General features: G+C 43.3%; 1 protein-coding gene and 1 long non-coding RNA gene across 2 annotated transcripts in view; one reads left to right on the top strand and one right to left on the bottom strand.

Annotated features, from left to right (window-relative positions):
- Positions 1–11,323, top strand: part of LOC146183915 (uncharacterized) — a 168,091-nt gene that overhangs the window by 40,877 nt on the left and 115,891 nt on the right. The window lies entirely within an intron of this gene.
- Positions 4,169–6,246, bottom strand: LOC146183916 (uncharacterized). The gene is made up of 3 exons (XR_014708517.1): positions 6,111–6,246; positions 5,367–5,451; positions 4,169–4,266 (listed from the first exon to the last, which is right to left on the bottom strand). It is a non-coding gene; the product is annotated as an uncharacterized LOC146183916 (long non-coding RNA).

Consider the following 11,323-nt stretch of genomic DNA (forward strand, 5'->3'; position numbering starts at 1 on the left):
GGAGGAATATGGGGGAGAAAAAGTAAGTCAAGGAGTGAAGAAATGTTTATTCAGTATGCATCTCTCGGCCTGGAAATAGTGATCCTGTGGCCTAAAAAATAAAATAAAAAGCGGCAGCAGCAGGAAAACCTACAATGCGGGGTGGAAGAGGAGTCAGCACCTAAAGTCTGTTCAATGCTGACACGCCTTAGACATGCATTCCAAAGGGCCCTGATAAAGAATACAGCTGCAGGGGAACAGTTCTCAAAAGCTTTCCGCAAGGAGGAGAGAAAAAAAAAAATAAAAAAAATAACAGATCGAGGGAACCTACCACATCCCGAAACAAACTAGCAGTGGTTTAGCTTGTGGTTAAACCTGGACCTATCTGCATAGCTACGCTTAGGTTCGGCTTAAATGTAGAGACATGACTTTTGCACATAGTAGTCTACTCTATGGTTTCAGCTTTATTATGCCATAGGGGGCACTTTTGACACTAAAGTGCGATGAGGCGAAAGCATCTATCACGCGGTCGTCCGAAGCCCTCCACTACGGCCCCTACACTCTAAAAAAAAAAGGTGTGATCTTAGTCTTTTTGGGGGGTAAACTGCTTGTCGCTGAGCTAACACCTTTTTGGGGTAAGGTTACGCTGTGTCTTGGAAGACTAAGTATTTATACCATTGCATGTAGTGTAACATTACGCTTCTGGTAGCATAAACTTGCACCTTCACAAGCAGTGTAACTGTATTCTACCTAGGCATAACGTTGCACCTTTCATAAAGGCCTATGTTTTAGTCTGTCGATGGCATAAGCATACCCTTGCATCAAAGGTGCAAGTTTGCACCTTGACAACGTAAGCTTATCCTGTATGTACAGGTGCAAAGTTACCATTTTAGAGCATAAATTTATATTACGACAAAGAGCGCAAAGTTTTGCACCTTTATGGTGCAAGCTTATACCACCAGGAGAAGGATAACGTTGCCCTCCAAGCAGTTTAAAGTAATGCCATATTATATAGGGTATCTAAGCATCATCTTGTGTATATATGCTATCCACACAAGAGTACTATTACCAATCTGCATCGTAAACTTGGTCACTGGAAGCAGGAATAAAGCTGACCAATACATTTCAAGATTTTCTGGAAGGAAAGATTATGTTGAAACATTGCAATATCTTTGTGTCGTCTGGAGTGTGACAGTGAGCAATGTTTCAGGTGAGGTAGGCTGTGTCATGTTGTATTCAAGCCGTAAGTTATGTTGCAGAGTGGACAAGAAGAATTTACAGAACAATCGGTTAAGATAACATACCATGGTGTTTATTTTACCTCATTATACACCGAAGTTGCAGCAAGGGACTGGATAATCTTCTCCGCACAGTCAGGGCAGGGATGTACCACGTATTTGACCTGCATAGAAAAGAGAACTTGTAATCAGTTACTCACGAAGAAAGTCTCACAAAACATGCTTATGGAGTAATTAATTCACATATAAAAATAACACTGCACGAAGGGCAAGTAAAAAGGAAGACAGATGGAAATAGTGCACCAGTACAGGCTTCCAAGTGTTTATATAATGAGAATTGTGAAATCACACAATATATAGATCAATGAAAATTCTCCAAATCTGAGCTTTACCTGTGCCACTAACACACACATAGACAACTAGCACATTGCAATCTCAGAAAAAATTGACAATATGCTCAATAAGACACAATATACAATGAGACATATTCTTGTTAGGAGCAGGGTCAAGCCATAGGCATCACTGATGTTGGACTACCCAGAGGGTTATTTAAAGAAATATGAATGAAAACATATTGATAAAATAGAAGCTAGCCTAATAAAGGCAAAAGATGTGATTTAAAAAACCCCTCCCTCTACTCGTTCATATGTGCAGTTCTCCTTTTTTTTATCATTAGCTTTTTATGTTAAACTTTGTTTTATCACCTTCACTTTCACCTTTGTTGTTTGCTGGTTTCCACTCCAACACCCAAACATTATAGTTTGCTTTCACACCTGACCATACCAGTGGTCTTGTTTCTAGTCACTATGGTCTCACCCTCCTAGAAAACACTGTCTCTGGTCCTTCATGACATTATCTTATGTTGCCTATAGTGTTAATGTTTTCCTGAGACTACACTGTCTTTAGTCATCTGATCATCCATCACAAGTGACAACTGCAAATCTCTTCTTCTTCTTTTTTTTTTTTTTTTGGGGGGGGGAGGAGGGATGGGGGGAGGTTCTTTTGTTCTTGCATTCGTTGTCATTTCTCATGAATATAACGAATGAAGCTTGTTCCTGCAGAGCTTGCTCCTGCAGGGGTATGTCTAAGGCCATTCTATTGTTTCTGCCTTTAGTGCAGTTTACATTCCTGGAAAAAGGCATGAATATACCACAGAGGCTATGCCTTATAAAATGCGGGATACCACTTCTGAAAGATGGAACATTTCATGCTAAAAGAGCAATGATAGCAAGGCACATCCAAAGCACCTTCTGCACATGTGCATTACTGCAGTGATGTCACAGATGCAGAATTATGTAAAGCATGACAATAAAATGCAACTTTTACATAAGTTCATTGCTAGTTTCACACCACACATCAGCTTATGCCGATGCCAAAAACTTCTCGAGACTGCCGTTTCACTTCAAAACTACATTATCTTGCTCAGGAGGCAAAAAACAATACACTTCAATACCCCTATAATTCCTTGAACAAACCACAAATTTGAGATTCTATGTATTGCTGTTTCATGTAATGCTCGAAGCACATGCAGCAGGAATAAAACTTCTCATAAACTGCAATTTGCCAGAACTGTCAACTGCTTATCTCTTTAGATGCCTAACTAATGAAATTGTAAATGCTGACCAATATTATACAAGAATGATTATTAAAAAGTGTTTACAACAAATTTCTCGAAGATTATGTTCTTTACCTTTACAGATTGCAAATCATAAACTATGAAGAGACACCCGTGCAGTCTCTGCCGGTGGGTTGTGCAGCAATGTGGACTTTGGGTACCTGGTACAGCTTCAGGATTAGACTTAATTATCTATTCTTTTTGTTTATAAGAGGCAATATGAAAACTGCAAAATTGAAGGCTATTAATGAGTGAGCCTAGGCCTAAAACCCTCCTAATCATCTATGTGGTCTAACATAATGAGCATCAAAAATATTCCTTTAAAAGCTTTGTAAGTTGGTTTTTCCACATTACATAACTAAAAAAGGGTGTTGCTGACATTTCTTATTCAGATAATATAGACATATTTTGTGTTTTTGATGATGCAGAAGAAGCTAACATGATTCTGGCAACAATACCAAGTGCAGCAACATTTTTTACATGCAATGTGGGAAAGCAAGACAATAGTTTTCAAATACGCCTTTCCTTGTTCAGTATTTTGAACTACATTGCTCTTTCAGAAAATTTAAGAACTGGGCTCACCTATAATATTGGGGACCCTCATTTCTGGTATATAATACTGTCCCCTAAAATTAAAATGCAAAAGTTAAGTCAATTTTGGTTGATTAGCCATTCAACCATTATCCTCTACCACAGACATGTCCACTGTGCTGCACAATCCAGTTCTAATTGTACTGCAAATTTCATTTCATTCATTCTCCCTTTATAGGCCCATAGACATGACATAAGGGGTGGGGGCATATATATATATATATATTTGTTAAATGGTAGTGGGTGGAACACAAGGAAAATACGCTGAGTACAAATGCACAAAACAATATAAAGAACACAAAAGAAACAATAAAGCTGAAAGTGCTAAAATACCATTCATTACATATCACCTGCAGTACTTCATTTCTAGTTTCATTCTATTGTGGACATACCTAGCAACATAAGAGCATGTGAGTTGTTGAAAATTACACCCATCAGAGAACATAACCTTACTGCTGAGAACCAAGTGCAAACAATTTAAATATTAGGTTTTGAAGAAAAAAAGAAAAGAGGCATACATTAACAGCTCACTCAATAAAAAGAAGTCAACATGTTCAGATCGATTACATACTGAAAAAATTCTCCTTGCTAACTTGCTCAATAGCACTGAATGGTTCCAAAATCAATGTAATGCCAGGGCTATTGCTCCTCAGCATCGAAAAATATGCTCTTGATAGACATAAAGCAACAATGAACAGACCACAATGCCACAGCTATGTCGAAAAATACATACCACACAAATCTTTGCCGTAAGTAGTCGTCCAGCGCTGAAGAAAGCAGGTTGATCTTTAGAAGCAGGAGTAACAGCACTTCTACACCGTATTCCTCCTACTGGCAGGTACGCTGCAGCAAAGGTATCATTCATAACATTAGCATGATACTTGTAACTAGTACATACATAACTATAGTACAAAAATAATGGCACCACACATGCCACAACAATGACTCAAATATTTTGACAATGAGCTTAAAGCTACAACTCCTGTTCCTAGATATATCTGTAACAATATCTGCCACCTCTTTACAGTCGAAATAACTGCTTAAATAAACTAGAATAGCAGATTTATGACAAACTGCTAGCACAATGACAATACACATTAACTTCAACGAGGGAATGTCTCAGTACCAGTGAATTGTAGTAATGAGTATAACACAATGTCTGACAACAGAAACTACAGAAGGAAAAGAATGTGTTGTTATTGGTCAGGCATAGCCTCCTTTCTATGGGTCAGGAGGCTGCAAAGTTCAGAATGGAAATAGCTGAGTAGAAACTATAGCAAATCCCCAAATGAAAAATATTAGTGATATAAAAATTTTCCTTAGCTCGCTAACGAAAATTAGCACATTTAATCAAAATAGCTGTTTGGGCCAGTTGGTTCATACTTACACCCTAAAAGACCAGCGAAAAAAAAGAAAACAGGTACAAAGGAACACAAAACGTATTTCAGTGCCCGTCCTGTCATTTTTTGTTCCTTTGTCCCCGTAATTATTATTTTTTTTTTGCGCTGGTCTTTTTATGTACCGATTACAAAAAGAAAGTCAGTCTTAAAGCAGAGAAGGGGTGACACATGGTTTGCTTCAATGCTGAAGACATCTGATCACCAGCTAACCCAGATTTTTCACTTGTTAAGTGATTTGATCGAGTCCAATATTTATTATCAGTTTTTAACATAAGTGATCAGCAAGTTAAATAACACCATTTACTCGCACACGCCCTCAAACACAATGAAACTCAATTGATAAGTCACTGTCTGGGCGTGCACCATATTGCACGGCATGAGCGAAAATGGCAACACGCAAGGAGACACACACATGGCACGCGACATAAATATTCTCCGACGAGAATCCCAAGCAGTATACATTGAGGCAGATGTCAGTGATCAGCAATATGTGCCACAAAAGTGCGCGTGTCAATTTAAACGGAAACAATGCTTTGGACTTACCAGCACGGATAGCAGAGACCAGTTTCAAATTCTTTGAAGAAACGACAGTCTACGTTCTTGCGCAGACGAGACGAAGGACTTGAGCCTGCAGCGAAAAAAAAAAAAAAAAAAGCGTGAGAAATGTCTTTCCTGCACATTGCGTCACTGCGACAGTATACATGTACACGAATCGGCTCGGTCCCACCTCTGGTCTCGACGCCATCAGCTCAAAACTGCGGGGTTAAATCGGCGTTCTGAAAGCGTGACTTTAGGATATCAAGCGCGCTGCCTTCGAACGTACAAGTTGCTGGCAAAAGAACCGTAAACTTAACCCATCACCCTGCATGCTCTCCCGCATAACGTTCCCGTAAAGCAGCAACAACAGACGATCAAAATCGATTGTAGGCAGCGAGCAAAAATAATGCGGCATGCAAACACATCAATGCGTATCACCGGGACTGCATTAGCGCTCGTCGACGCATACTTTCGACCGCGGGATATGCTTGTGAGCGTCGTAGACGACTAAAAATGCACCATTAACATCCCGCAAAAAGGTCGTGACCATCTAAAAATTTTGGGATGCGCCGCTCCTCCAGTCTGAACTGAGGGAGTGGTATGCTCAGGTTGGGATCCAAGACGTCGTGCTCAGAGGCCGTTTCACAGACAAACAAGCAGCGTCGCGGACGTAAGCAATAACAAAACATGTTCAGGCCAAGTTAAATAGCAGAGAAAAACACTTAAAACGAAATGTAAAACGTCACTTACATGCGCGGCTGAAATTTGGCGCCAAGGATCCGTTGGAACGCCACCACCGCGACGACCAGCCATCCGCCGTTTCATTCCGAAGTTCACACTTTCACGAAGTCGTTTCATAGTGAGGCATCGATGAGCGCACTCGGTGAAATAATCGCTGAGAGCAACCGAACTTTTCTAAAAACGCAGATGAGTACCAACGACAAAGAGCACGAACGCTGACTCGTGCGGCAATCGCCGTCGTCGTCTTCTCGGACTAGCAGAGTCGCAGGGAACGCAGGCAGGCTCAAGCAACTACGAACACGTGACGCTGCGTTGAGAATAAAAGCAACAAAACTAAAAAGCAACTGCTTCGCTTCTCGTCTCACCACCACTCCCCCCTCACCTCCCCTTTCTCCCTGTTTTGCAGCGTACACACTTGTCTGTCCGCCCTTGTTCTGAGTTCGGCCTTGCTCTCTCCACGGTCAAGCTCGCGTAGGAGTCAAAAGACGGGACGGGTGTCGGGGGGGGGGGGGGGGTGAAGGGGGGAGGCACCGCTTTTTGTAAGAAGATAAGATGCTCCCAACTTTCGACGATTCCCCACCTCCTCCGGGGAAAAACGAGGGGTCCTTTTGTGGTAGCTCTTGAAAGGACATCGGACGGGAAGTAGGAACACAGCCGCACCCAGCTTGAAACCGGTTACCATCATAAAAAAAAAAAGAAGAAACAAGCGGCAAACTTTTTTTTGCTTGAGCTGCAGGGACGAAATGGTGTAAAGTCATGCGAGAGAGACTAACGTCTTCCGTGCGGGTGATTGCGCAGGGTATATTTAAGCCATGCGGTTTCAGATAGCATAAATCCCGAAGTTACCCTCCTTTTACACTCTTTTTTTTTAGAGTGTATTTCTCTCTGTTTTCACTCCCACCTTCGTGATGACGCGATAGCGTGAGCTAACAGCCAACATATAAATAACCGAGCCGAATGAATGTGCCTGCTTGGCCTATATTAAGTGGATGCTAGGGTTTTGGCAGGCTGATTGTGATGTCACCCTCCCATATGTGAAAGGAGAGGCCAGAGTTGGCAGCTCCTGCCAAACGTAATGTCAGGAAGCCCTACGTCCACTTAGTGCTCAGCCATGTCAGCTGCCAGCTACCGCCTCCCGCGACTTCTTCTTTCTTCGCTCTTCGGACAGGCACCGGACAGGCACGGCGAAATGGCGAGCCTATGGCCAATGTAGCTCTCGCTACAAAAAGGCTTCAAGGGTCAACCAAACTAGGAAGAAGGAAACATGTTTGGGAAAACACGTGCCGCTTATGCTATTGCTGAGGGGGGATAGAGTATACACGTGCTGGGATAAAGTGCTACAATTAACGCTGTATGGGATTGTTTTCCGGCTAGTTATGGCACAGAGGGAATATATATAAGGGATTCTACCGTTCCTTTCGAAATATTTGTTCCTGCTGGTTACCAGCAGAAATACATATTACCAGCAGGAGGCCTGTTTGGGTTTGGTTTGTGGGGTTTAACGTCCCAAAGCGACTCAGACTATGAGAGACGCCTAGTGGAGGGCTCCGGAAATTTCGACCACTTGGGGCTCTTTAACGTGCGCTGACATCGCACTGCACACGGGCGTCTAGGTTTTCGTTTTCGCCTCCACCAAAAGTGGCCGCCGAGGCCGGGATTCGATCCCGCATCCTTGGGCAAAGTAGTAAAGCGCCCTAACCCCAGCGCCATCCCGGCGGGGTGCAAAAGCGTATTCAAACTCCTGCCAGTGATGATCGCACTGCCCAAACGAAGACAAGTCCACTTGTCGAAACGTTGGTTCGATTTGTGAACTGAGGCTCCTCGTCTACTCTTGTGCGTAGCTCTTTCATATAGCCACAAAGTGTCTTTTAAACATTTGGGACAATCAGAATGCTGCAAAGAATTAATTCTCAATCAATCACTGGAATAACTCATGCTCTCGGATTTCTCGCTTCATTTATCATCTAAGCCAATGCCCTTTTTAGGAATTACGGCAGCGACACGTTGGTTTGGATGATCTCTTCTTCACTGATATCGCAAAAATGTGAGAAGGGTAGCAGTTCGAGCTAGTTAACGTTTCATCACTGGCCGTTACCGATGTGGTGCTCCGGTACTTCTACCGAATCTACAGTCGCGCATAATGCGACGCCAGTCAGAGAGAGAGTACAGTACAGGAACTGCGCCTGCCTACTACTAGAGGACTCCATCGGTTGCATTAATACGCAACTCACTTTTGAGAAAGCAAGGGTTTCACCACTGAAGGGTATGACATATGCCCCACGTGAGTTTATGGGTGGCGACGCTAGGTGCCAGAGCAGACAAACTTCTATAGGACGCTGCTTGAGAATGTATGTCGGTCAGCAGCTCATGGTTCGCACTGACCAGCATAAACCTGCGTTGGTTGAAAGGACGCCCTTAGTATAGTGCAACCACTTTGTCTGCAGTGAACAAGATGCAATTCTGCACATAGAAGGGCCAAGAGGGCATTACCCTAGTTTTGAGAACCTCGCAGGTCGGTTCACAAGGGGTGCCGTTCTACTGGGTCTCCATAGGGTAACGCGGTCTGGACCGTCCTGGCGTTTATAGAGAGAGAGAGAGAAAGAGAGATTATTCCTGGCTCACTCTGAGCGAGCAAGCAGTGTATCTCAACGTTGAAATCCCTTTATGAAATTATCTCTGAAGTTTGTAAACAACCTTTATTTCTCGCGGATGATTTCAATTGGCCGCATCTTCATTGACCTGATGACATGTGTGTAACCAGAACATGTGCGGTAGTGCCGTGTAAAAAGGAAGAGCACCATAGATACTCTTGGCTTATTGCAACACGTTCAGGAACCGACCAGGGATAATAATATTTTAGATTTTGTTTTTCCAACTCTCTTGATAGAGTTAATTCTGTTCGTGTTATTCCAGACAGCCATTTGAGAACTTTACAGGGCGGCTCTACGCATGTATATATACTTATATATAGGGCACCGGCACTGAAGTGACAGAAAGGTTTTAGATCCTACATGAGCTTTAACAGACTAAAACCATTATAAATCATTGCAACGTCTGCCTGAAAGGTTATGCATTGTCTGGAGAATCTCCCTCTATTTGCCAGCAGAAAGAGTGTACCGCCCTGAACTTTGCAGGCCACTCTTCGCTGACAAGGAAACGGTCGCAAACTCTTGCATTGCTCTTTTCACGTGCGCTGTCACGAGAGAAGTTCATCTAGAGCTTGTCTTCAACCCGTCATCTGAGGTGTTCCTGTCGGCTTTCTGACGGCTTACCTCCCGACGGGGATTGCCATCAATTATACAGTGCACTAACGACGCCAAAATCTTACGGAAAGCGTCTTAAGAAATTGCAGTGTTGGAAGATTCGTTGTTTGAAGTTTGATCGACCACTGTGCCAAGACACGAATCAGGTGGAAATGCATTACTGAAAGAGAAGCATTATTGAGTGGATCCTGGAAGAAGATGATGATTATTGTGGAGGTTTGTCTGCGCAAAATTTTACGTCTGGCAAGATTCACCTTCGAAAAACTTACCATTGTTCTAAGGGTAGTGGAAATCTTCTTCAAAAGCTGCTTTGTGACCTAAGTTTCTACAGAGACGGAAGAACTGGACTTTTTTAGTCCAGTCATCTCCTGATAGAAAGAGGCACCGCTACCGTCTCCGTCTCGCGATGTCAAATCGTCCACGCAAACTTTTATGCGTAGATGGATGCATCATAAACGATTGCTGGATCACTGTTGGAGGCGTCGGTGTAAGGATATCTTTTGACCTTCCTGTCCGCTAACATGTGTGAAAAACAACGGACTGTAAATCTCATTAGGGGACTTTGTTCTCATTCACAAGGAAAACACAAGAAATATGGACGAGGGGAATGATAGCTGAAGCAATAAAAAAAAAAAGAGAGATTTTGGTGGTGATGTTAACATCAGAGCTAGCGTTGTGAGCTGGCCAGCAAATCCACATTGCGAAGGCCGGTAGAAGTTCTGTATACCCTCGTGCTGCGTATTTCAGTGCTGCTACTACTGCTAGCTAGGGCCGGGATGCTGTTGTGTGTTCTCTTTTGTTTTTTTTATTGAAGGCAGAGTGCGTTTCCTGGGATTCTTGGAATGACTGACGCTTCACGTGATTCTGTTTTCGTTCCCTATATGCCCCCTTTGCGTTTGTGTGAATGTGTGTTTTCTACTCACGTGGGCGTAGACTCGCATGGCTCTGCCAGTATACCTCCTAACCGGGAATCGGATTTCACTGGCTGCAGCTGCGGGATGATTTCGACTTCTAAACAGTGATCTCGCCAGCAGTAACAGCTAGACCCTCCTCAGCTTCTCGGACCCTTGGCTTCCCGACAGAAAAACAGGACGTGCGTGTCGTGTATCGGTCCAACCGTTCTTTGAACCTTGAAAGTAATTCAGTTTTCTTTTCTTTCGTCTTAAAAATTGGGTCTCCGCGTCACCTCTGCATACTTTTCCAATATTCACCGTCGCCTGATTTAACCATCCTTCATATACGTATATAACAGTTTCCAGCGGTATACTGTCGCAGTGTTCACACAGACAGTGCAGACCTGCGCTTCTGAATCTCGGTGAGAGGTAGGATCCCTTTAAATACCAGTATTTCCGGGTGCTGTACATGAATGATAAGTCTTGACTACTAATAAATTGGGCGCTATAGGGCTTAGGTGCGTTCTCCATCAAAACTTCTGTAAGGCGTCATTGACGTTCGACGATTGATATACAGCAAAGAACCGTAAAGAAAAGCACGCACTATGGAAGCTTACTTTTTTTTTTTTACATTTCAGCCTTTCAGTTCCTTAAGAGCGTCTTTATTTCCAGCTTGCTGATCTACGGGGTTAAAGTGGGCAAGCCCCATTTGGGCTTGCCCCTGTCCTGTTGCATGTGTCCCATATCAGCGTTGCTCGGCTAACGCAGATAACATTCCGGTATTCAGACCACAAGGGTCCCTTGGCGGATATTTGAGGGCAGATCCAACCTAAATAAATGTGGGCTGTCTGTAGGAAAGCCCTCACAGATCTGAAATGGAGCCGTCCACATCAAATCTCTTTGGGACCTACATCGGCCGTAGTGGGGCAAAAAAGCGGACATGCCCATATGCTGCTCCACTCGGTCCCTTGTACTTGAGGGCAGGTGGAATACGAATGAGAGTCCAATTTGGGCAAGCCCTTGTGAAGCCCAAACGAGGCCGCCTTAGCTGAAGCGCTGTAAGTCC

Source organism: Amblyomma maculatum, chromosome 7 (genome assembly GCF_055883805.1).
Source record: "Amblyomma maculatum isolate TAMU_Amacu chromosome 7, ASM5588380v1, whole genome shotgun sequence".
Classification (NCBI taxonomy): Eukaryota; Metazoa; Arthropoda; class Arachnida; order Ixodida; family Ixodidae; genus Amblyomma; species Amblyomma maculatum.